The sequence below is a fragment of the Chionomys nivalis genome, chromosome 16 (assembly GCF_950005125.1).
Source record: "Chionomys nivalis chromosome 16, mChiNiv1.1, whole genome shotgun sequence".
Classification (NCBI taxonomy): Eukaryota; Metazoa; Chordata; class Mammalia; order Rodentia; family Cricetidae; genus Chionomys; species Chionomys nivalis.
This window is the reverse complement of record NC_080101.1, coordinates 4037023-4064787: the sequence shown is the minus strand read 5'-3', so window position 1 is coordinate 4064787 and position 27765 is coordinate 4037023.

The following is a 27765-nucleotide window of genomic DNA, read 5'->3' as shown; positions in this document are numbered from 1 at the left end:
TATGGGAATCAAGACAAAAGTCCTCACCAAGTGAGGTCACCACCATTGATTCTTGCTGACGTTAGTGATGATATGATTTCTTTGATTGTTTTGAAACACAAAGAAAAATGATGCATGATTGGAAGCAAAAGCTAGTTAATGGTCTTTAGGAGGAAGAACACTGAAAAAAAATCACAGGTCAAGAGGAAGTAAAAACTGAAAGTCTGCAGGGAGTAATAATTATAAAAAAACAGAAATGACTGCCTTACGTGGTTTGCCAGATAAGAATTTCCCTGTGTGATGTTGGATCTAATTGGCTTGAATTTCTAAGAAAGAACTATTGGAAAAGTAAAAGAACTACAGATTTCTTCCTCACTGCATATTTGTTAATATAAATATATTGTCTTTAACATAACCTAAATAATTTTTCCAATTTATTGAAAATAGATTCTTTTCTCATACATTAAATCTGATTACAGATAACCCTCCCTCTACTCTTCCCTATTCCTTCACACCTCCTCTCCCATCCAGATCCACTTCCTCTCTCATCAGAAAATAAGAGGCTTCTAAGAAACAACAATAAAATATAACAAAAATAAAACAAAAACAATCACATTGAAGTTGTACAAAGCAAACCAACAAAAAGAAAAGAGCCCAACAGAAGACACAAGAATGAGAGACCCAGTCATTTACACACTCAGGAGTCCCATAAAAATGCTACCATGAAAGTTATAATGTACATGCAGAGGATCTTGTGAAAACTTATGCATAAGACCAATTCTGTGTTTGCTCTGTCAATCTCTGAGTTTATATGAGCTTTCCTCAGTTGAGCTAGAGGGCCTTGTTCTCCTGGTGTCCTCTGATGTGGGATCCCCTCTGTATGTTTTGAATACCATTAGTTAATAAAAAAACTGTCTTAGGCCTGTGATATGGTAGAGTAGAGCTAGGAGGGTAAAACTAAACTGAATTTTGGGAGACGTAAGGTGGATTTTAGAGAAGCCATGGTGCCGCTGCCAGAGACAGACATGTTGGACCCTTGCTGGTAGGCCCTAAACCTTGTGATAAAATATAAAATAATGGAAGTGAGTTAAATTAATATTTAAGAGTTAGCCAATAAGAAGCTAGAATTAATGAGCCAAGCAGTGATTTAATTAATACAGTTTCTATGTCATTATTTCTAGAGGCTCGTCGGCCGGGAAACAAACAAACAACCTCCTTACAACAGTCCTCCATCTCATCTGGGTCTTGCACTCTTTCTGCCTCCCCTTTTACTGGGTTTCCTGAGCTCTGAGGGGAAGGATTTCATAGAGACATCCCATTTAAGAAGGAGTGCTCCAAAGTCACTCTCAGCATAATCTCTGGCTGTGGTTGTCTATATTTGCTCCTATCTGCTGTAGACAGAAGAAACTAAGTAATTTCATCACAAATAAAAGCACATGAGATTAGAGTAACTCACCTAAATTTTTACAAAGCTAAGGGGATCTGTTTTCTCTTTATCCGTACAAATGTATTACATTTAGTGGAATACTGAGTCAGCCTTGCATTGCTATAGTGAAATGCGTTAGGATTGAGAGATAATAATCAAAGGTTTCTTTAGCTCATGAATCTAAAAGTTACAGACCAAAATATAGCTGCTTCATCACTTTGGGTCTCTGGAAAGATGGACACATCATGGCATAAACATGCATGCGTTAGAAGGACCCAGTTAGATCAAAATCTAAGAAGTAGCATAGAAGAAGGTTGAGAGAAAGCAAACTAGCTGAAAAGTGGAGAAGGAATTGTGAAGGGGAGAAATAAAGAATAGACTGGGGACCCGGAGGCCCTTTAAGAGATTCTACATTTTGGAAAAAAAAAAATAATTCATATCACATTATGCTTTCCCTTCCCCCAACTCCTCTCAGTTACCCCTCACATCCCTGCCCACCCAACTCCATGCTCATTGTTTCTGACTCTTTAGAAATCAAACAGGCAAACAGAAAATCAAACAAAGCTCATAAAAACACAGTCATAAAATATAATATACAAACAAAAGACCAATAAAGAAAAAATCCCCAAACAAACATTATGGGATGAGAAGCATAAAAAAAAAATGCCATTGAGTTCATTTTGTGTTGACCATCTATTGGTGGGAACGGGGTCTGCCTTTGTCTGCAGTTTAATAACTCCAGTGAGAGTTACAGTAGAAAACTATTTTCTCTTTGGCCACTGAATAGGTCTCAACACTTTAAGGACTTCTTAATACCCACTCCTCATAAACTCTTAAAGGACCTTCTCTCAGTATGGCCACTCTAGAACCCAAAGATTTAACATACGATCCTGTATCAGAATTACTCACTATTTAAACTGTATCAGGAAGTCCAGCCACAGTTAGAAAATACAACTGTGTATTTGATTAATTTTTCTTCTATTAAAAGTTCTGGGCAACATTTTAGCCCTAAATTTTCATATATATATGCTTAATAACTTTATTTTCGAGAATGTAAATTTTTGACCATGTTAATTGTTATTGAGTTCCTCTGTTACATTGCTAAATAGTGGCCTTTTGATCATGTTCTTTTCAAGGAGGCAATTAAGAGATTCATCATATTGCAATAAATGAATGTAGGAAATTGGGAGACACTATCTCATGTAAATATTCTGATTATGAATTGATAAATTAAAATTTTAATATGCTGGTTATTATTGTTTAACCCAAATAGTGACTTACTAAGTTGTGATGCTTGTCTGTCCTTTTGGTGCTACAATGAAAGCATGAATTCAGAGTCCTAACGTATGGGGTGGTTTGAAGGAGAATGGCTCCTTTAAGCTCATATATTTGAAAGCTTAGTTGCCACTTAGTGGAACTCTTAGGGAAGGATTTTGAGGACAAGGAGGCACCTCCTTGTTGGAGATGATAAGACCCAGTCTCTCTTTCTCTGTCTGCTGCCTGTGGATCAGGATACAAAACTCTCAGCTACTGCTCTAGCACCATGCCTGTCTAGTTCTTGCCATGATGATTATGGACTAACCCTCAAAACTGTAAACATGCCCACAATTAAATGCTTTCTTCTTCTGATAAGAATTGCCTTGGTCATGGTGTCTTGGCATTAATAGGACAGCATCTAGGATATCATATAAATTAGATACACAAAATGAGTTAGATAATCATGCACCATGCCAGACTCACTAGGGAACAAGGATTGGTTTTAGCCTGACTTGCTTTTGCTACTTTATGATACAGTATTTCCCCAATCAACATGCATACAGGAAACTGTTCTGAAAATCGAATTATAAAGAATGAGAAACTAAATTATTCTTAGCCATCACCATGCAATAACTAACATTGACATTCCAATGTAGTCTCTTTCAGTATGTTTAATTTATGTTTATAAATTTAAACCTGTAATATAGGTACAGTTTATTTTCTATTAACATTTAACACATCCACTATGGTTTTATATATATATATATATATATATAATTTACTATGACCTTAATTCATATCTATCCACAAATATATATATTTTCAAGTAGTTCATAAATTTAAGAGCATTTTCAAATCCTAATGCATATTACCTACTTTCCAGAAAGATTATGAATTTTACACTCTGTAGTAGCTACAAAAATACTTCCCTCACTGTATTTTCATCAGTAATGGATAAATTCTTAACAGCTTAATGTGTAGAAAATGTTATCTTAGTACTGGTTAAATTCTGTCAATAACTACACTGTTCAATTATTTTAATTTCTTCTAAAGTTTGTTTGTTCCTTTTCTTTACCTACTTGGCAGAAATATATGGATAATTCTTTTCTTTATCTTTTGACGATTTTAAGTTCTAATGATTTTTTTCTTTTCAAATTTCACTACTATTTAAAGTAAGTTGAATAGAGATTTTAAAACCCTATGCATTGAAGGAACTGGAGAGCTGACTCAGTGATTAAGAGCACTGGCTGCTTTTCCAGGTGACCTGGGTTCAATCCGAAGTACTCACTAGGTGATTTATACCCATTCATAACTCATTTCCAGTGGCTTCCACTAACATCATGCATCCAAGCGGTACACAGACATACATACAGGCAAAACACTCATATACATAAAAGAGTAAGTAAAATTTAAAAATGACATCCATTGGTCTCACCTATTTTCATTTTCTGCAATGCTTGTTTTCTTTCTCTCTCTCTCTCTCTCTCTCTCTCTCTCTCTCTCTCTCTCTCTCTCTCCCCCTCCCTCCCTCCCTCCCTCCCTCTCTCTCTCTCTTTTTTTCTTTCTGCCTTCCTTCCTCCATTCCTTTCTCCCTGCTTTTCTCTTTCTTTCTTTCTTTCTTTCTTTCTTTCTTTCTTTCTTTCTTTCTTTCTTTCTTTCTTTCTTTCTTTTCCTTCCTTCCTTCCTTCCTTCCTTCCTTCCTTCCTTCCTTCCTTCCTTCCTTCCTTTCTCCTTCCTTCCTCCCTCCCTCCCTCCCTCCCTCCCTCTCTCTCTCTTTCTTTCTTTCTTGACTGAGGTTTCTGTCCCGCCCAATCCTGCAGCCATTCTGTACTAAAGAAACACACAGAGGTCTACATTAATCATAAACTGATTGGCCTATTAGCTCAGGTTTCTTATAACACTTATAACTTAAATTAGTCCATAATTCTTGTCTGTGTTAGCCACGTGGCTTGGTACCTTTTTGCAGTGAGGCATTGTCATCTTGCTTCCTCCGCATCTGGGTGACGGCTGCAGACTGATGTTTTCTTGTCCCAGAATTCTCCTGTTCTCATTGCCCTGCTCTACTTTTTGCATGGTCACCCTGCCTATACTTCCTGCCTGGCTACTGGCTAATAAACATTTTATTAAACAAATACAAGAAACAAACCTCTTCGGGGTAAAGCCGTTGTCCAGCAGCACACCCCTTCCCCTTCTTCTCAAAACAAGAACTCTGAATGGAATCTTTTTTATTTAGCTTTCTTCCTGATCATTATCAATACAAATTGTAACCAACACTCTAAACAAAGAAAAACAAGCATAATTCATTTTCTTGGGAATGCGGGTATAGTTTTCTAGGCTACTTTCTGCTGATTGGGAGTACAGATAATCTTATGTGGGACAATATTTTTCACATCTCTGCAGACCCTCAGCCCTCAAACCTACAATTCTACTGTTTCTATAAATTCAACATTTCACAACTGAACACTTAACTGAGATTGTACAGTCTCTATAGCCTTGCATCTGGTTAATGTAACAGTATAATCTCCCTTCAGAAGTCTATGTTGTCACAAATGACATGGGTTCCTCTTATACTAAGACTGAAAATATTTGCTCACAACCAAAAGGACAAGGCAAACAATATCCCATTGTGAACACATGCCACACCTTCTTTAGCCATTTATTTGTTGAGAAATATTTGGTTGGTCTCCATTTCTTCACTACTGTGAATAATAGCAATATTGATTCTAACTTAGAGTGAAAGAAAAGGGCTCTTGAAAGTGATTTGTATGTGTTAAAAAATGCTGCACTGCCAGGATTTATTTGCGATTCATCTGTAATGAATCTCTTCATTACACAAATTTGACTCACTTCATGCTAAAAATTCAGATTTGCTCCCTAGAAATTTGTAATCATTATGTCTGGACTGTGGGATGATGCTTCTTGTGCCAGACAAGGCGGGGGAATCATTATCTGGTTGCCATTATATTGTAGTACAGTCAATTAACTATATAGCCTTGTAAATATCTAAAAATAGCAGATGAATGATACTGTTCTTGCATATTAACTTAATATTAGACAAATTTACATTTTAAATAAATCTGTATTGCACATATCCAATTAAAAAGCAATTATTTTTATAAGTTAGGTCACCATTACCTACTCCTGACTACCAAATCCATAATTACAAAATGAATATACATATAAATTATTTATTTGTTTGAGATTGCATGAAAATATAGAATGAAGTTGACTGGTGAATGAGAATTGGGATGGTTTTACAAAAGGATATTACTGATTATCCATATATGTATGTGCATAGATGAAGCTTTATGACAATATGAGTGATATTTTAAGTTCAAATAGGATGGTTTTGCATGTATTCAAAGGTGGCATGAAAGTATTAACAATATAGATTTAATTTTACCCATTGTAAAAACTAATTACCTCTATCCATCATATGTGATTGTAAAGGAGGAGAACATGCTGACAATCATGATTCTCAAGACTGCAGAAATCTACACTACAGTAGCTACTTGCAGTTTAACCTTTAAGTCTGACATACTCATGGAGCTGTTTGACTTCGCAGTTCCCAGTGTGCATGCAATGACTCTTAGCCATGTGGCTAAAGGGCTGTCTTTCAACTCCAGAGAAAAATTTAATAGCTACTTTTACTTCTTCACATTTAATTCTGTTTGCAGTCTGGTGAGTGTGTCAATATAAGTTGAACAGGACTAGATATGCTTTAGCGAAATTACCTGACACTCCCATGTTACTGCAATTTAGTGAGGACATTTTGATGAGCCAAGGTGTTAATTTAGATTTTTGGAAATAAACATATTAATATGAATGAATCTTAATAAACAAAACTGGAACAATGAAATAACCTTAGAGTTGATATATAGCTCAACAGTGAAGAAGTGTCAAATGTCAGGCCACAATATTATTTTACTATGATTGAGACTGTATGTCTGAATATTGTAGAATTATTAAAAAAGGTATGGAGCTCATCTGGTTTATTCAAAGTTAAATAAAAGACTTATAAGGTTGGGGTCAAATAAATAAAACATCAAGTAGTCCAGCCAATGTGAATCATAGTTTATGAATTCTTTTAAACACAAAAAAGAAGCTCATGCCAGAATAGAGCAATGGGATGCATGCTTCTCTCTCTTTCTTCCAGAGTTTAGAAGAAAATAATTTATTTTCAAATAATGCCAATCATAAGTGGCATAAGAAGTTGCAATATAATTATAATATAAATACCCTCCTTTTCAAGGATGATTGTGTTTATTTAAATTTTTTGAGATCATAATGTAATCACATCATTTCTCCCTTCCCTTTCTTTCCTCCAAACAGTCTTATGAGGTCCCCCTTGCTCTCTTACAAATTCAAGGCTCTTTTATTCTTTAATTGTATGTGTGTGTGTGCCTGTACATATTTCTAAATACAAAAATATAGCTTGCTCAGTCCATATAATGCTACTTATATGTATATCTTTTCAGAGTTGGTATTAAATAGCCAATCAGTGTACTTTTCCAAGGGAAAGACTATTTCTCTATTTTTTACCATTCCTTAGTAGGGAGGATGTCTCCTGAGCTTTATCCCACCCACACTAGCATTTCTGTTGCCATTATCTTTGTTCAGGTCTTGTTTAGATAGCCATGGTGTTGTGACGACATGGATGTTGGTCTCTGGTGTTTCCAGGAGACACAATTTCACTTCTGTTTTCTGGCTCTTACAGTCTTTCTGCGTCTTCCACAATGGTCCCTGAGCCTTAGGTCCAAGAGTTGTATTTTAAGTACATCTGTTGGAACTTGGCTCTATAACTCTCCATTTTGATTGGTTATGGTTCTCTGTGATAGTTTCTTTTTGTTGAAGAGATGTTTCCTTGATGATAGATGAGCACTTATCTGTGGGAGTAAGAAAAATACTTATAATGTAGGTAGCTGTGGCTCCTTAAGCCAATAGCCTTTAAGATACCAGTTCACTTGGGTGTTGTCTCTTATACTATAAATGCAGCTGTAAAGCATGCACTCACTCTCTTGCTTCTGGCCATTGCATTCGGTCCCTGTTCTTCATTCATGCCAAGGACTGTGATCTATGAGTCTACCCCTAAATAAATAACCCTTTATTATATGCAATTCTGAACTAGTGTGGGATTATTTTGTAATTTCTATGATCATCAGATAAGGATTATGTTGGTTTACTAAAGTGATTGTTTTAGGTGATCCTCTAAGATCCATGGTTTAACTACCCTGGTTAGTTGGCTAGGCTTCTAGTACTAGGGATGGTTTTCCTATTGTTGATTGTGTCTTAAGTCCAAGGGGAGGGTTGGTTACAGTCTAGGACCATGTGCTACTACTGCACCCTTAAAGTTATTAGGCCATATTTGTAGATGTTGTGGTTCACTGGGGTCATTGCCGGGTAAGATGGCTGATTGCTTCCCTCCTTTGAAAGCTTGCTTGACACCTTCTTGATCATGAATGCTAGTCCTCAGAGAAGGGGCTGTTAGGACAATTCCAGCTCAGGGGACTCTGGGCCTTTTGTCTGAAGTGTCTAGTATAGGCAATAGCCTATATGTTTGGGGAGTCTCTTGGACAACCCTGACCAACAGATTAGAAGAGGACCTTAAATATCTAGTGTTGGGGTCTTGTTAGGTGGGCTATGGCACTTGGACTGAGATTGGATTATTGACACCCCAAATGGGGATAACTCTTTTCAACTATATATGACCTGTATACACTGACTTACATGTGTTATAAATAATTTTAGGTACATAGTTGATTTCTTATGACCTTTTCAGACATTCTTACTGTCATTTTACCCTCTTCCCACCTTCTGTATTTCTCTCCTTACCCTGTCCAGAGTCTCTCCCACGTTTTTCAAATTTCCCTTCAGATTCTGTGTACCCTGTTGTCTCTTTCTTTAAGTCAGAGTAATTGGTAGAACCATAAATTCAGTTATGGCTAAGTGGGGCCCAATTAGCATTTGATGTGAAGTGTTTACGTTCCATGCTGCCTTAAGTATCTAAGGTGGTCTGTCTTGAATTTCCTTGGAGTGATAAAGTTGTTTCTCTAGTTTGTTACTATTTTCAATGTGGGAGAGTTTTAGGATTGATCATCAAAGCATTAAGAAGTCTGTGGCATTGCTCATCCTTCCTCTCATTCATGGTGTAGTTAGAAGCCTTTTTTTTTTTTTCCTGGGTTTTCCAAAATAGCAATCTCACCCACTCTGTCATTCTTATTTCCCATTATCTTAAAGTTTTCTCTAGAACTGCATCATTATTTATAATACTTTTATATATTCATTATTTTATTTTTAATAATTATATAGGTAGCTGTTGGGTATACAACTTTATGATACATAAACACAGGATGGAATGATTTAATCAGTCAGGATAAAACCATCACTTTGAATTTTTTTCATTTTTTTTCTGTTTCTAACTAATCATTCTACCCTCTAACCAACATCTTCTAATTTTTCTCTCTGACAATCAGTCATTTAGTGTCTGCTTCTGTGAATTTGAATGTTTTAATTTTCACCCACATAAATGTCCTTCTATGCATGGCTTATTTTATTGAGCATAGTGTTCTTTGACTATTCCTACCTTGTGGTAATCAATACACTGCCATTCTACAAGCATCTTGGTATTTTATCACATATACATATAAGTGGCTCACATTTTCTATATTAATTTTCCCAATGGTGGAGGTTTAACTTGATTCTGTATTAACTATGGGGGCTAATGCTACACTGAGCATAAGGGCTACAAATATTTCTCCCACACACTGGTTTCAAGTCCTTGGGATAAACACTCAGAAGTGAGACTGCCAGACTACTTGATGACTCAGTTTAGTCTGTAAGGGAACCTCATGCGGTTTTCCATAATGACTGCACTATCTTACACAGCCTCATATAAGAGTTCTGCTTCTTTAAATCCTCACCAGCATTGTTTTCTTTTCATCCTTCCCCACTTTCCCTGTTTGGGTTCGTTGTGCACAGACTGTGTCCCGTGAGAGCACTTTTACACATCTGTAGAATACACACAGAGCTTACTTCCCGCTTCTTTTCACCTTCCTGGTCTCTTCTCTCTCACACCACCACCTCCTGCACCTTTTGTTTCCCTCGACAGTTTCCCTTCTACTTTGTTGTCAAATATGCATAAATGATTCTATGAATCTATATAAAATCCAGGAACAACATATGGGAGAGGATGAATGATACTTGCCATGCGGAGACCGACTTTGTTTGCTTAGTGTGATTATCTCCAGTTGTATCCACTTTTCTCTAAATGACAATTTTATTCTTTATGACTGAAAGGACTTCCATGCTCATACACACGTGACATTTTAAGAATCCATTTCTTTCTTGTTAGACACTTATCTGAGTCCCATAGCTTAGCTATTGTCTACAATAGTCATTCAAATATCTCTATAGTATGTTGACTTGAATCATACAGCTGAGTCCTGTGGAGTCTGGGTTCAGTGTTTTGAGAAACCTCCATACTGGTTTCCAGAGTGACTGAACATGCTTACTTTCCTACTAGCAGTGTGTACATGTTACCTATCCTCTCATCCTCTGCGCATCTGTTGATACTGTTTCCTTAACTGCCCCTGTTCTGGAACTCCAAAGCAATTTAATCTGCATTTCTTTGACGGATAGTATGTTTGGGCATTTTATTTTATGTATTTGTTGGCCATTTGTTTTTCAGTTTTTTAAGAAGTGTGGATTCATTTTTAGCTCCTTCGTTAACTGTATTGTTTGAATAAATAAAATCATGAATGTCAATAGATATGCAAGTAGAAACAAGCCTTTTTATAGGAACAAGGGGAACTAATATAAGGGGAAGAAAAGGGGGCTATAAGGGCAATATGCTTAATCCACTATACTTGTAGGAAAATGTCCTTGTACAACAAAGTATCATCTACACTGGAGATAAGGCAAATTTATGAAAACAAAATAGAATAAAATAAAATATCATGTAAGACATAATCACATGTACAAAAGACTAGCACTGGCTGAAATTTATTCAGCATATAGAGATGCAAGGCAAGAATTTGCATACAGTGAGTTAGGATGGGAGATGCACTTCTCTTTCTTGATTAAGATGTCAAACTGCAAGAACAGAAGGCTACCAGGTACTGAATGTTCATGGGTACCTGGCAGACCAGTGCACCTCACCTGGATGCTATAACTCGGGAGAGAAAATGAATAGGAACAAGAAAGCTTCCTGGAGGCTGAAAAAGGCTAGCTGACCGGTTCTTTCCTTTCCCAGTTTAGTCAATGGCAAGCTGTCGGAGATTCCTTAATTAAGCCCTTCTTCTGCCACATTGAGGGAACAGAGGCAGTAGCAATTACTACTGCAAAAAAATACATGTGTGACTCCCTTTCTTTCTTTGCTTTTTCTTAGGTTGCACATTGAGGACAGGCTTCTTTTCTGCCTGTTTTCTGTCCTGCAATCCTAGGGAATGAGAAATAATGCATGAGGTGGGCATGGATCTATATGCTAATGTTCAGACTTGTTGAACACAAGTGCCTAAGCAGAGTTACCATCTCTACTGTGCATAATTAGATAGAAAATCTAACAAGACCCAAGTGCATAGTAATGTAAAAGTCTGTTTCTTTTGAAAACTTCGTCATGTGTACAAACACTTTTGTAACACATGTGGATTAGTAGCCAGAATGGATAGTTTGAAAATGCTAAGTCAAAGCTACAACTTAAGTCAGCATGCTAAAGGAACACAAAAAATCAGAGTAAAATCAACATTCTTCTGTGGTGGTGGTGGAAATTAAAGAGAGATCCTTGAATGTGTGAATATATATTTGCTTTTTGTACTTATCTCACTGAGCAAATTGTTGCTAAGTTTTCTGGGAACCAGACTCCTAAGGAAAATTAACTACTTACCTACTGCTGGAGATGCTTGAAGGTTTGTTTTGCAGCCTGTTAACATGACTTTTCTAAGTATGCATAGGTTATTGTAATTAACCAGTGGATTAATTTCACTTGGGTTTTTGCCTGTGCTGTGAGAGTTTAACGTTTAGAGGCAGCATATTTAATTGCATAGTGTCAACTTGTTCCACACCCTTGATAACATCAATCAAAAAGACCCAGTTACACTGGCAGAAACAATTCCAAATGTGTGGCATTCAGGTCAGAAGAGAATTAAAAGGTCTTAAAACCAAGTTTTTCCTTTGTGTGACTTAGCCTAAATATTGTTGGAGCCTCTCAGAGCTTGGCCAATAGATAGAAACCGAGAAACTACACATGTATTTTCTGCTGTGATTGTGCATAGCCGGATGGTATTTGGTTTTCATTACTTGTTCAATCCTGTCACTCTTTGGCCTGACACCCATGATGTCTGTCGGGCACATGGTTTTCAGCTTCTATAGCTCCACTCAGAGCTCTGTTTCTTAGGAGGTGAAGGCTGCTATTCATGCAAAGGGAAGGACTTTATTGATTCACATAACTGGGAAATTAAAAAGGACTAACTTCAAGTGTGGATGAATTTAGAAGCTTACATATTTGATAACGTAGCCCGTCTGGGTCTTCTGCCCAGCTTGGCCATATTTGCTTCCATGTTTTTACTTCATTTTTAGGGTCCATGTGGTCACAAGATGGCAGCAGCTGCTCCAGCCTACACCTCAAGTTTAAGCCAAAAGGAAGGGGGTGTGGTTCTTTCTGTTTAAATAGTTTTTTTCTGGTTGCTCAAGTAAAAGCCCTAAGATTAACTCTGGTTTATTCTGATTGACTTGGACAGATCTATCTATTCCTGGATCAATTTCTGCAGCCAGGGGAATTCAATTCAGGGTCCTGAGTGGCAAAACTAGGCCTTTTGTGTCATCCTCGGAACTAGTAATTAAGACCTAATTCAAAGCTCCTGGATTTAGAGTTACGAAGAGTCACAGTTACTCTAAGAAAGAGGAATTGAATGTAAGGTTTTATAACTCCCCCCAATGCTCTTATTATTTTTATTATATTCAAGTTAATTCAACACTTAGGAAATGAAAGTAGAAAGTCTAAGTGGGGAAAGAGAGGAAGAGCTGCGGTCCTGCCACTGTGCCCTTTGCTGACACTGTGAGCTTGGGCAGATTACAACTGGTTTGATCCTACTTCCTCCGGGTGCAAAATGAAGATGTTTTCCTTCTGCTTACCTCTCAGGTGACTATGAAGAAACAACAACAACAAAAAATTTGTGATAAAAATCACAATATAACGTTCAATGAGTAATTTACATAGAAACTGTGCTGTGCAGACCCTTAAAACCCTTCTCTGCAGTATATACTAGTATGATAATTCAGTTTTAAGTGGGAGAGAGGTTGAGAGGAGCTGAGAAGTTATGAAGCGTTAAGTGAAGTGAGACACACTGCTGTTTGTCTCACTGCGAAGTTCCTAGTGATAGTTACCATAACCCAAGTATAAAATTGTTACTGGACTTCATTAATTTTGAGACACATTTTGCTATGTTTTAACATCTTTATAACTAGCATAAATTACATAACTGGCGGTTAGGATCCAGCAATGTCGTGGTAATTACTTCCTGCTGATATGAATTTGATCACTATTGTTTATATTGATGTTATTTCCGTTGAACCTGATGTATGTTGAGTTCACATGCCAAGCAAAATGTTGTAAAAATATCTTCCTACTATCCAGTGTTAAAAATAAAGTTACTTAACAGAAAGATAAAAAAAAAAAAGCAATGAAGTAATATGAGAAAATGACGCCAATATCCATCCCTATGAAAACAGATATGACTTCATATATTCTTATTGTTTGAAAAGCAATATATTCTTCTAGGGCAATGACCACATGCCCTATAGTATCTCAAAATGGAAATGTCCTGAAAATAAATCTATGTTATGTTTGTTACTAAAAATGTAATAAAGGGTTGACAGTCATATGCCAAGATTTATGAATGTCATAATAAATTTATATTGCTATTTTTGTCTTAGATGTGAGTATGCTGATAAATATTTATGCCCAAACAACTCTCAAGAGCTTTCTAATTAAAAAAAAGGTTGAGCAATAAGAAGGCATGTGCTATAGTTCAACTGGCATCAATGCTTTTTATTGTGAAGCATATAAAACTTTTGCATTCTTGTGGGTTATGGTTTTAGATCTACAGTACAATTGCTCATAGTGCAATTGAGATGGAGAAAAGATAGCTTTGTATTTTAAGCATTTTTTTTTCTTACAGATCCATTCTGAGTGAACCATTTTCAGGAACTTTAATGTAAAAATTGAATTATCAGTGCAATTTCAGGGAAAATCTAAAACTCTTAAGTGCTTTACTTCATGTTTTAAAATAAAAAAAAAAAAGAGGCATAGCGTCCCAACATTAAGGAGACAGTCAGGTAGATCTCTGTGAGTTATAGACCTGCCAGATCTGTTAGTGAGACCTTGTTCAAAAAAACAAAAAAAAAAAAAAAAAAAAAAAAAAGAAAGAAGGAAAAAAACCCATGCTTTACTTAAAAAGTAAAGTGGAAATAAGGACAGATTTCTTGTCTTTTCCCCCTAAACCTGGCTCTGTCTAGGTAAACAGCTTTGAGGGTGCATTCAATTAGCTCTTGTTTTTTTTTTTTGTTTTTCCTCTTTTTCTCTATTCTCCCTTCAGGCAGTGCATCATGACTGCTGCCTCCCCTCCCCCCACTCCTCCAGGTTCCCACCCACCTCCTTTCTCCAGATCCACCCCTCTACATCCCTTCAGAAAAGAGCAGGAGTCTAGGAACATCCATCTAACACAGTATAATGATGTAATAGAACCAGGCACAAACCCTCATGTCAAGACTCAACAAGGCAACTCAGGAGGAGGAACACTTTCTCAAAAGTAGACCAGAGTCAGAATCAGCCTCCACTCCATGGTGATAATTTGCTTGTGCATGCCTGATGACCAGAGTGTGGAGCCAGCCACTAATTACCCATAGAGGCCAGAAGGTGGTGGCATACACCTTTAAACCCAGCCCTAGGGAGGCAGAAAGTCTATGAGTTCAAGGCCACCCTGGGTCAGTCCAGTCTAATCCAGTCTAAAGGTCAATCCAGTCTAAAGGAGAATCAGAGCCAGGTGGTAGTGGCTCACACCTTTAATCCCAGTACTTGGGAGGTCGAGAAAGGAAAGGATACGGCTGGGCAGAGAGAGGAATATAAAATAGGAGAAAACAGGAGCTCAAGGCCTTCAATCTGAAGATCTCTAGAGACAGGATAACCCATTAGGTCTGAGGATGTGGTAGAGGAAAGAGCTGGCTGCTCTGCTTCTCTGATCTTTCAGCATTTACCGCTATATCTGACTCAGGGTTTTTATTATTAAAACCAATTAAAATTCGGGCTACACTGCTCCCACTGTTAGGAGTCCCAAAGGAACCCCAAGTTAACAACCACAGCATGTATGCCGAGAGCCACAGAACCAAGAAGACGTCGTGATTGCTTTTTCTCTTTCTGTGAGACCCTCTCAGCCTCGCTTAGTTGGTTCTGTGGGTCGTGCTCTCCAGGATCTCTGACTCCGACAACCCTTTCTCCTCCCTTCTGCCAGTTTCCTGAACGATGAATAATGTCTGGCTGTGGGTCTCTGCATCTGCTCCCTCAGCTGCTGGAGGAAGCCTCTCTGATGAGAATTGGGTCAGACCAATCTCTGAGTATAACAGAACATCATTAGAAATTATTTCACTGATTTATTTATTTATTTATGCCAGTTGTGTTTGGGTCTATCCTAGGTTTTTGGGCCATCCAACTTCTTCCCAGTTCCTGGCATGAGAGGGAGTTGGCACCTGACGCTTCCTGGGGGGGTCAGTAAGCTCTTTATTTGAGGCCAAAGAGAGCTATTTAGCAGCTCTAGTCGCTTTAGGTGGTGATCTATTTTTTGTTTATTGTTACTGCTTTAGTAAGGTATTCTGTCATCTATTGATAGAATGTTCATTGGGGAGAGAAGAGAGCAATGGAAATATAGTGGCCGTCTCCTGCCCTCCCCTATTCTCCCTCCCTCTTACCATTAATGACTTACAGTCTTCCAAATAATGGAACCTGATCTGACTAATTTTTTTCTCCCAAAGCATGCATAACAGAAAATATCCATTCCCAAACGGCATCCGTGATGAAGTATTTCCCTTTAAAACCGACTTGGTCAGTGTTGGCAGTCACTAAATTGTTCGTACAGTTGACATCACGATTAGTATAGTACCCCACTGGCACTGGACCAGCCTGCAGTCGGTGAAGTGTGGGAGCTCAGAGGAGCTCCTTCTTCCAGGCTGTGAAGTCACTAAACGAGATAAAGTCAGATTTGGTGGCTGACTACATTAGACACTCATTAGCAGAGGTTGCATGTTTTTATTTAGAAGTGAACCTACTTATCACTGTTTATTGATGACCTACTAGGCCTCAGCAAGTTCGGCAATAGAATCTCTTTACTGCTAAAGCATGTTAGAAAATAATATATTTTTCCTTAGGAAAATGGTAATGTGCTATAATTGGAAATATTAGAAAATTCCATGTGATTTCTATTTTTATATCTCTAGGATCACACGGACAGCCATCCTAATCTTTAGGAGTCACTAAAGAAGTGATATGCAAATAACTAATGTATTCTAGAAAGCATTACTCCTTTACTGTAAGTACTGAATTTTGTTTATTGCTTTATAATATCTAGGACCCTTTCTTAAGCAATGTCTTGCTAACAGCTAACCAGGAAAGGGAAGCTGCTGTCACTTGTTTCTTGTTCTGGTCTCCATATAACTTACATCACTCCCTGCTACAAAGGACAATCTGTTTTCTGCTCTGTGGAAGCTCCTAAGGATTATGGACTTTGCTTGCCAGAACATTTTGCTAGATAGTCCTGATGGTTAATCCCCCGATTATTAGAATTGCTTTGATACCACGTGTGAAAGCAGAGGTGGAAGCTGTCTGGGGCGCCTTCAAGAAACGGATTAAACTACCGGAGAGGGAGGGTATTGACATGTTGGAAGCACAGAAACCAGAAAGAGTGGTTAATAGCTCACCTCATGTGAGAGAGTTTGTTGGCTTATTTCTTATTGTTTGAGAGAGTGTCTGTCCGTTTCTATATGGCTGAGGCTGTCCAGAACTCACCATGTAGCCCAGGCTAGTTTTCATTCAAGCTCTGCTTCATCACTCTCCAGATAGCTGTGACTAAAGCATATACCGCCACACTTAGAAACTTAAGAAACTAGCAGGTTCTTAAATGAAATCTTTTCAACATTAGGGTATCTAGGCCGGCCTAAAAGGCTTGATTCTGCATCAGCCTGCCTCCCCAAGTCTGAGATTATTATTATGCACTGCAATATCCATGAATAAATTATTCTATTATGCAGACACAGCCTCAGTGACATTCATGATTTGAGTGTTGGGATCTTTGATTTGAAATTCCATTTATATTCTTCAAAGGAAAAAAACTTACATATGCAGTCTTACAAGAGACAAGCATTTTATTTTGGATAAAAATTTCCTGATTTGTTTTACCGTTGTACATGTTTTTAAAAGCCAGGCTGATGAGACATGTCATTTAAATTACAATTCTCGGGGTGGACTCACACATTCCTGCTGATGGAGGGCACATTCTCATCAGGGTCTCTGGCAGACTTCAATAAGCTGAGGACCCCCTGCATGAGCCAGCAGGAGGAGAAGATAGGTGGAGAGGCAGTCAGCTGAAGCTCTTGCACATGTTTATTTTCAATAATTAGGCATGGTGTTAATAGAAACAACCATTTGAAGCAAAGCTTGCTTATTTGCACCAAACACTGGGAATATGTGGTACTGTAGTTTTTCTGTGAACTAAAACCTACAGCCCATTTCAAAGAACTTTAGGGAGAAGGTTACTTCTCTTCTTTCTCTACCTTTCTCTAATATTGCTGTCAAAGTCTGAATCAATCAAGCAATTGATCCATTTATTACATTTGTGCTCTTGAGATCTAATCACCTCTGAAAATACCATCAAAGCCATGCTCAAGATTGTTTTATTTAAATTAGGGGTTGCCAAACTTTGAGTAAAGCTCTAACTATTTTGGGCTTTTCATTTATGTGTAGGATTCCAGGCTCTTTGAACAGACATTTGAGGGTGGCTTTGGAGAGATGGCTCCACAGAAAGTCACTGCTCTTGTAGAAGACCGGGGCTTAGGTATGTCCAGAGTTCAGTCTCTAGCCTTAAAAACAATTATTTTGAGAGAATCTTGCTGTGTATTCCAGGCTGGCATAGAGCTCATTATGTAACCTAGGTTAGCCCAGAACTCCCATCCCTCTTTCCTCTCTCTGTGGGAAGCTGGGAGTGCAGCCTCCAGTCCATGGGTCAAGTAATACCCAGCTTTATCTTCGAGAATGGTCCTTTCTGATGATCTTGGCTCTCTACAGGAGCTGCTATAGGTGATACTGATAATTAGTCCTAAACAGAACTTAGGAACTGAGTTAAAAGGAAACTCCTCCTCATTTGATTTTAATGTGCTAGCGAACCCATTCCTAGAGCTGCGAAGCTCTCAGAACCTCAGGTGGAAGCTTGTTATAATCTTAGCATCGGGCAGGATTCAGGTGTAGGGTTTTAATAGAGACCAGGCTCAGGATTTACCTCCTAGGACAGCCTAAGGATGTGGTCCAGTGCTCTTGGCACAGTGCCTACGTGGACCTGCAGAGGTCTTGCAGGCTAATTTCTGCTGCCGGGGAAACAGGCTTTCTGTGCACTGACTTTCAATGACCTTCCAGCCGTGATTCCCTCCTGGCCTTCACCTGCAGATGTCTGCCTGCCTGTTCTCACCGGCTGGCTTGGCAGAATTGCTCACACCATCTGTGCCAGGCTGTCTGGGCCAAGAAGGCTTAAAAAGAGAATGGACTTTCTGCTGCAGTCAAAGGCCAGCCTCTCCACCCTGGTTCAGAGGGCTTTTTTCTAGCTAGCTTTGCCGCTGTAGCAGCTTCCCACATGGACCTCAGAAAAGTCCTCTGTTCTTGGCTAATGTGCATCCTCACCACCAAAAGAAGATAAAGGCCAAGTACAAAGAAGCATATTTGCACCCAGTGGGACATGTAACTCTTACTCAAGGGATGTAATTCTTTTATCTCTTACCCTCATTTCCCTAGCCACTTTATTGATTAATAAGAATGACTTTAGGACCAAAGACTTAAAATTGCTAACAAATTGAAACCATCTTCAATGTGGAGAAGCTTTCTCATCTGAAGCATCCCTCCGGATGCTCTCTTCAAGAGCTGTAAACACCATATGCTGAGAGAACAGAACTGGAGTGCTCTGGCCTCAAGGCCAGTCTGGTTGTCTTTCACTCTCTTTAAAAAAAGACAAATCCCCCTGAGACTGACCTAATTGAGTCAAAAGACAAAAGACCAAGAACATGATAAGAGAAACAGGAGTCCAATACTAATGGCTCGTGAGTTCATGCGCATATGGAATTCCTTATTCTATCATCCCAAAGGGTTCCCTTCACAGTATGACCTCACTGTTTGCTTAAAGAGCCTACATCTTGCATTTCTGCCTTTGAAAGTCATACCGTAAGTAAATTTGTACAAACTTCTCTTACTTTGGGCAAAGGATAGTTACCACTAGATGAGCAGTGTGTTTTGTTGTTGAGAAAAGATTTGTAGACATCCAATTACAGAAGAACACTGATTCCTTTGCTCTGGGAATAAGGCAACATTTTACAGTGTGGGAACCTCAGTGAGAGTGAAGCTTAGTTCATTACAAAGCCGATTTCCCCTGAAGCCTGGCTCCACAGGGGTCTCTGTACCTCCTTTCCTTCCCTAACTACATCCCCATTTATTGGTGCAGCAGCATAGAGAAAGGCAGACTTTTACAGAAGCCAGATTTGATTTTCCAGAGCCCCTTGGGTGATGAGTGGAAAGGCTAACGTTTGTGGGAAATGCCCCTTGTGTTGATACAACTGAATCTCTGAGTTCAATTGGCTTAATATGCGAGAATTTAAAGAACCATGCCTTTGACCACATGTATTTTTTTTAAAGAAATAAATATTGCTGACAGCAAGCATATGCTTTCCTAGACTGATAAGACACGGTACCACATTGTCTCTTCTCAGGCTGGTCCATGTGGTTGTGTCTCACACCCCATTCGCTTACAGACAACTGGGCTGCTAGTTGTAACATTCAGCAAGACATCATTGAGTAATACCACCTGTGTTGAGTACTGAGCCCCAGATGACTGCTCCCCAGCATGGAGACCACACCTGTAGTTCTCATGAATAAAGATGAAAGTCCAGTAAGATCTCTTGAGAGCTCAAAGTCACATTAAGCTCTTTGTAGCATTCCCTGGGATATGCATGTGCTAAAACCATTTGGTTTCACAGCTAGTAGGGTAATGCATACCGCATCGTGGAGATACTGTCAGGCGGGTGGGTCATGATGCAAGCAAGCCTAAGATACACTCTCCTCACCCCACCACTAGACCAAGTACAAGCACCTCCTTTCCAGCCAGACTGAGTGAGGCTTGACACACAGCCGCATGGGCCAGTCCTGAGCAGATACCAGGATAAATCAGGCCCTATCGATTTAATAAGGCACATTCTTGCTGTTGGCCAATGGCTTTAGATAAGATGGAAGGCTGAAAGGATGAGGAAGGGTGTTTCTCTGGCCTTTGTGATGGGCACAAGTCAGGCAAACAGTTAAAAGTAAGAAGTTCTTTCATCAGTCCTTGATGGTTTCCAAAGATGATTTTAGAAACTCTAGTTTCTAATATATTTAGACAGTATTATTGATGTGTTGTTTTATTATTATGCCATGTAATAACATTTTTGAGCACTAACTGTGTATTAGGCATGCGTCTGCTTTACAGTCACCCAGTAGAACCTACAAGCACTGCTGCTGTCGTTTATAATGTGCACATTTCTAAAGAGGAGATCAAGGCTAAGAGAAGGTAATTTCATGGTGGCGCCTGGCAAGGTTGTGCAGGTTTGTAACATAGTAGTTCAAGGTCATCGTTGACTACACAGTGAGTTTGAGACCAGCTTGGGCTATGTTAGACCCTGCCTCAAACAGACAACAAAAGAAGCCCAGCACAACCCACCACCATCAGATAATATGGCAGAGAAGGAGAAGAGCTAACTTGGTATCTTAGCTATGCTCAGGTCAGGCATTATTAGTTATTATCATACAAGGCCATTTTTATGTAAGAACTCAGGTTTCATTACCCTATGTCACAACCTAAAATATTTTATACTGTGATTTTTATGTTGCGGGAGGGGGGCACTTGTTTGTCCCAGCCACCCAGCCACAAAATAATCACACAGAAACTATATTAATTAAATCACTGCTTGAACCATTAGCTCTAGCTTCTCATTAGCTAACTCTTACATCTTAATTTAACCCATTTCTATTAATTTGTATATCACCATGAGGTCATGGCCTACCAGCAAAGTTTCAGGATGTCTGTCTCTGGTGGTGAATCCATGGTGTCTTCCTGACTCCGCCCTTCTTTCTCCCAGCATTCAGTCCAGTCCTCCCCACCTACCTAAGTTCTGCCCTATTAACAGGCCAAGGCAGTTTCTTTATTCATTAATGGTAATCCCAGCACACAGAGGCGACTCCCACATCAATTTTTCCTATCTTTCAAATGATGTTGTTGGGTCTATGAGAAGTTAAAGGCTTGCTTGAGCAGACATGATTCGTATGCTTCTGGAATTGGCATTTAAATCCACACAGCTTAGCCTTCCTGCAATGAGAACAGTGTGTCCACTATTCCACGCCAACAGAGACCATATCTATGGCTTTCCTCCCCTGCCTGCAGCATCACCATCTCCATCTCTCCATGTGTGAGCTCATGTGGCCACACACTGACAACATGAAGTTGATTTTCATCATTCTTAGACTGCAGATCAAGTTAGGTAACAGTTAAAAACCACATATTCATCATATTTTTGTACTGAAAAAACCGTGTAAACAGATATTCTATGTATGCTTGATATCATGAAAGGACAGATGAATGAACAAATGTACTTCTAAATGGAAGAGTACACTTCAAAATATTGTTAAATACTTAGATTTTCAGTATGACAAGGTCCATTTACAAAGTAACCTATCTTTTCAGCTCAATATGTATTTGATCTGAAGAAGCAAAGGAAGAATATATTTTCCCCAGAGTCTATAACAACCACATAGCTCGCAATAACGTATCATAAATTTACTTAGGCTTTTCAGATATTGAACGACATATATCAAATATGAAGTATGTTCAGGTATCTTGAGCTTGCACATGTTTATTGTAGACGGACCCTGTGGAATTCTCTTCTCATTAAACAACGGCTGTAAATGCTTTGAGAAGCACTGAGAAAAAAACATTCCTTCAATATTTCCAAATGATAAAAGATATTTTTTTCGATGAGTGCTATGGCTAAAATAACTATTTAAAGAATACATAAAAAGAAAGCACAGAATAAAGTACAACTGAATCAAACCAGACCTCGAGTCTCTTTGGCTGAGAGAATCCAGACACAGCACAGATGGATCCAGAAAGTGGCCAGCCCCATTAGACTTCCAGAATTAGTTGCATCATTTTTGATAGGGGTGGGAGGGAAAAATCTTCTTGGCTGCTGTCCGCCTTAGAAATCTTTATCAGGAAATAAGAGGCATTTCCTTTTCTGATTAGTCTTGCAAATGGATTTAGTTCTTATAATTTTGGAGTCCCTCTGCTTTTTCTTGCTGGCTCCCAGTACAACTCTCAAGTTCTCCATGTCTATGGAAATTCAAGTGTAAGCCCCTGGGTGTGGGTGTGAGCATTTCAGACATCGAAAGACACTTTTTCCATTAGTCAGACTTGGAAGTCCTTGTATATGTCTTTACCTGCCCCTGCATTTCATCAAACAAAATGTGGGTTAGAAAACTTTGAAGTTAGTAAAAGGGTTAGGGTGAGAGACAGGAAACTCACACTTCTATAGTTTTATGACATTCTACCAAGTAGGAGAATTCTAGATGTGCCCTGTGGTCAAAGGATTAAAACAGGAATCATTGCCCTAAAAACTGAGGTCCCTGGCCCAACAGACCTCATGGAGTAGAGGGATACTGAGAAGAGGGCCATAAATTATGGGATTTTACTTCCCTACAAAGCTACATAATGATCCTGGATCTCAGATCTTACATAAAACAGTGGAAGAATCCTTAAACATCTCTTTCAGCCACAAAGATTTTAGTTCTAAATGTGTTCATGCTGTTCTCTGTCAATCGTTCCGTTATACTTGAATGTCACCTTGGGAAAAATGAGGTCATAGCTTAATGATAGTTCAGCAGGTAAAAGCACTTAGCAGTCAAGCTGACACCTAGAGCTCTACCTCAAAGCCATGGTGGAAAGAGTACACTGGCACACTCTCTCACACATATGTATGACACACTTAAATATGCACTAACCATAACTAAAAATAAGGATATAGTAATTCACGACTGACCATGCTAATTAGAGATCTATCTTCTAGGTAAACTAAATTATTAAGCTAAAGATTACTGTCACATTATTGATACCAACATTAACGAGGTCCAAAGTACTGTCTTCAGGCAGGCAAAGAATTTATTCAAAAAAAAATTTCTAGGTTAATTTTTCATGCCCATAAATAATGAGAGCCCTAAATTCTAATTCTGTGGGTGTACAATCATACCAATACGTTCATACATTTTCATTTGGAAGGTTTTCAAATGAAGATACCAGTTGCCTATGGTAGCTGTAAGACAGCTTTAGTAAGATACACACAGGCTACAGTAAGCCAAAGTAGACAGGGACTAGTGAGAAAACCAAAACTACAGACAAGAGAACAATGAAAGTTTTACAGTGAATCGGTACTTCTCACATCAAAGATTATTTATCTTTACAAACTTGATTTAGAGTCCCACTTAAAAAAAACACACACACACACATTTTAACTAGGTGGCTTTTTTTTTTTTTTTTTTTTTTACTTTATTTTTCCTTAGGTGCTTAGAAGATGTTCTGAACTATTCTGTGCACAGGAATAGTGTAGGTCATCAAATTGATTAGACCAACCTTGCGAACACTTGACTTCTCACCTCAGAGCAGTAAGTAGAGCTGAAGTTTCTGTGCTGCATCCAACACCAGGGAGCCACGATTCTTTCTTTTGAAGAACTACCTTGCAAACCTCAACGTGAAAGCAAAGAAAACATGGCCAAGTTTGCTCCCTAGTTTTTATACTTTCAATGGGATACACAGAGTATCTGTTAACTACAGTGAGCCATACACAATCAGTTTCTGTCTCACAAAGTCAAAGTTCAGTAGGTGTTTGTGTTCCCAGGCTCCTGCAGCATCTCAGAGCCTCCCAAGAGATAGTAGAATGTGCAACATCGCGAATTTGGAGTGGCCCATCTGCTCCCCATGTAGAACACTGGCCAACACTTACAAGTTGTTAAAAAAGAAATTGACATAACATTTGGAAAATGTTTCTGAAAAACCAACAGGTTCATAACTTGTTGAGATTACAGGATTTTCTTCTTTGAGAAAAAGTGACTATCTATAATTTAAATTCCTCTGAGTATGGGTAGAGGTTGTAATCTATAGAGTTAACAATAAACATTCACAGTTAAGGATCAGGACACACTCTAAATAATCAGCCTAATAAAACTATACCATCAGAAGTACAGTGATTATATAAAATAGACACTTCTTTCCTAAGAAAGAAACTTTTTAAGATACTAAAAAAGAGTAAAATTTCTATGGACTCTGTTCACCAAATTATATCAACCTCAATATTTACCTTGAAAATGTGAAGAATCTGCCTTCAATATATGTCTAATTACTCAACTCAGACCTTCTGATCAGGACTATATTACACTTGAGCTTGATAAGAACTGTGAGGAGCCAACAGTACAGTTTAAATGGCATAAGCTTTTGGGGGCTATTTCAATATTCTATGTTATTCCCCTAGCTCACTCAGGATTTACTTTAACTTCTTACTGATTTCCAAAGACAAAGGCACTGGAGAATTAAGTCTCATAATTTGATGAAGCTCTGATGGAGGTGGGTCTTGTATTTATCTGTTGCTTTCATTGGTTAATTAATAAAGAAAACTGCTTGCCCCTGATAGGACAGAAAATTAGGTAGGTGGAGTAGACTGAACAGAATGCTGGGAGAAAGAAGCCAAGTCAGTGAGTTGCCACGATTCTCCCACCAGACACAGATGCAGGTTAAGATCTCCCTGGTAAGCCACCTCGTGGGGCTACACAAAATATCAAAAATGGGTTAGATCAATATGTAAGAGTTAGCCAATAAAAGGTTAAAACTAATGGGCCAAACAGTGTTTAAAAGAATACAGTTTCCGTGTAATTATTTCGGATAAAGCTAGCCGTGCAGGTGCCAGGCACCCGGGACGCAGCCCGCTGCTCCTATTACAAACCAATGAAACAACAGATAGAAAGATGACCCTCCTCCACCAAAGCTCATATTGCATTTGACAATTCCAAGTTTGTCAACAACAATATAAGGAAACAGTACTATTTGAGGGTTGTATTGATTTTCTTCTGATCCATCAATAATGTACTTTAAAATTCTCAGTCTTAGAAGCTTTTTTAAAATGAAGTTTAAAAGACTGTTTCATTTCTTTAAAGGATATTTAAAACCATACCAGTTCAGTATTAAGAATAAAAAGTATGATATATTTCTCTCAAGAATGAGTAAAGGAATCACCATTGTCTTTGAAGTGGTGCCAAATAGCAACTCAAATTGTTTTGATGAGCAAAGAGGATTGCCATAACAATATGCCATTCCCCAGGAAATGACACAATATTACCACCAAATTTGCTTTATGTGTTATGACTCAGGACCTGTACATATACTATCACATTTAATTCTTGTGGCAAATTCTTGCATACATGTTGTCCGAGGTAGCTTGTTTGTTCCTGGCTGCCCAGAACCTAAATAATCACACAGAAACTGTATTAATTAAATCATTGCTTGGCCTATCACTATAGCATATTTCTAGCAAGCTCTTACATATTAAATTAACCCATTTCTATTATTTTATATTTTACCACGATGCTCGTGGCCTACTGGCAAGGTTCTAACTGGCAGCTCCTGTCTTTCCCTTACATCTTTCTGATTATGTGGGATCTCTTGGCTCCACCTTCTTTCTCCCAGCATTCAGTTTAGATCTCCCCGCCTACTTTCATTCTGCCCTGCCATTGGCTCAAGCCATTTCTTCATTCGTTATTGGAAAACACAACATACAGAGGGGAATCCCACATCACAGACCCTTACTTTACAGGTGAGAAAACAGAAGAAAAGAAAACAAGAAAATCAAAACTCTTGATGAAAGAGCCAGAAAGTGAGAAGCCTACCCCCATCGTACACAGCCAGAGGAGGTCTTAGAGAAACTGTGTTAGGTTCGGACTTCTGCTATGCTATGCTAACTTCCTGGAGGCACTGTATAGGTAGTGTCTAAGGAGAAAAGTCTGGGATGATATGCTGGCCTAGGGCACAAAGCTAGGGAGGAAGTCCTGAGGACCCACTCTTGAGAATGCGCTCACATTTTGTCTTAGCATCAGTGAGAACAACCGGGAATAGAACCCATCCTGCTGGCCCCGCCTATGTGGCTTCACCACTATTTGCCCCTGCTCCTTGTCTCACCATGCACCACTAATAAGACGATGTGATAGGAACCCTGGTGGGGTGCTGTGGTTCCCAGCGCCACTTTTCTCAACGTGACCATAGTACTGTGAAGAAGATGAGTACTTCGGGGTCTCTCACCACCTCTGGTGCGGCATGTACTCAGAGAACTTGACAAGTTGCAGAGTTGGGGATCAAAGAACAATTTTTAAAATCTGTAAAGAAAGCACCAAGCCAGGTGGTGGTGGCACACGCCTTTAATCCCAGCACTTGGGAGGCAGAGGCAGGCAGATCTCTGTGAGTTCTAGACCAGCCTGGTCTACAAGAGCTAGTTCCAGGACAGGCTCCAAAAACACAGAGAAACCCTGTCTCGAAAAACCAAAATAAAAAATAAAAAAAAAAGAAAGAAAGAAAGAAAAAGAAAGCAAGCACCAAATCAGACATTTAGGCAAACTTGCAATTCTAAGAAAGACTTTCTCAGCAGAAAACATGTAGGGCAGGAATGAATACAATGATGGGGTCTGAGTTCTAAGAGGAAGAAAGGAAACCTAGCTCACTGGGATCACTGTAGTCAGTAAGCTTCTACTTCAAAAGTAAAGACCTGGCAAGATAAAACTGAGGGATGCAAGATCACCAGAGAAGCCTGAATGAAGAAACACTCAATAAAAAGGAATCAAACGTCATTACTACAGCAAACCATCAGACAGCAAAGAGAAGAAATCCAGAGCAAAGAATTTACAGAAAAACTACTGTAAAATCATTAAAGTCCAGTGTAAGTTAGTGCTTTTCAATAAGGAGCTTGAAGACGTAAGAACAAAATTTTCTAATGAAATGACTGGTTGAATGGATTTTGTGAAAGAAAAAGACTTAGCAATATACCCCTTACAAGAAACAGACCTCGCCAGTAAAAACGTTGGCCGAAAGGGCTGAAAACGATTTCCCAAGCAAATGAAACTCTGAAACTAGCATGAGTATCTACACTTACATCTCATGAACAGAACATAAAACTGAAAGAAGTGGCAAGGCAGGTTACTACATAACGACCTGGGAGTAAATTCAAGAAGACATAATCGCTGCAAATCCTTGCATGTCTAATGTCAGAGATCCCAGTTATACAGAGCAAGCAGCATGAGACTAAAGGGAAAGATAACCTCAAATACAAGATTGCATGGGAGAGAGGGATTTCAGTATCCTACACTCATACAAAGACCCAACACCCTGATACAAAAGCAACACAGAAACATCTGAGTGAAACTATACTACAGCGCAAATGGGATTAGCAGACATTTGCAGAACATTCTAACCAACAGCTGCAGACAGCTGCAGAATACATACTCTTTTCCTTGACATATGGAGCTTTCCCTAGAATAGACCGTATATTAGATCACAAATCAAGTCTTTTTTTTTTTTTTTTTTTTTTTTTTTTTTTTGGTTTTTTCGAGACAGGGTTTCTCTGTGGCTTTGGAGCCTGTCCTGGAACTAGCTCTTGTAGACCAGGCTGGCCTCGAACTCACAGAGATCCGCCTGCCTCTGCCTCCCGAGTGCTGGGATTAAAGGCGTGCGCCACCACCGCCCGGCACAAAT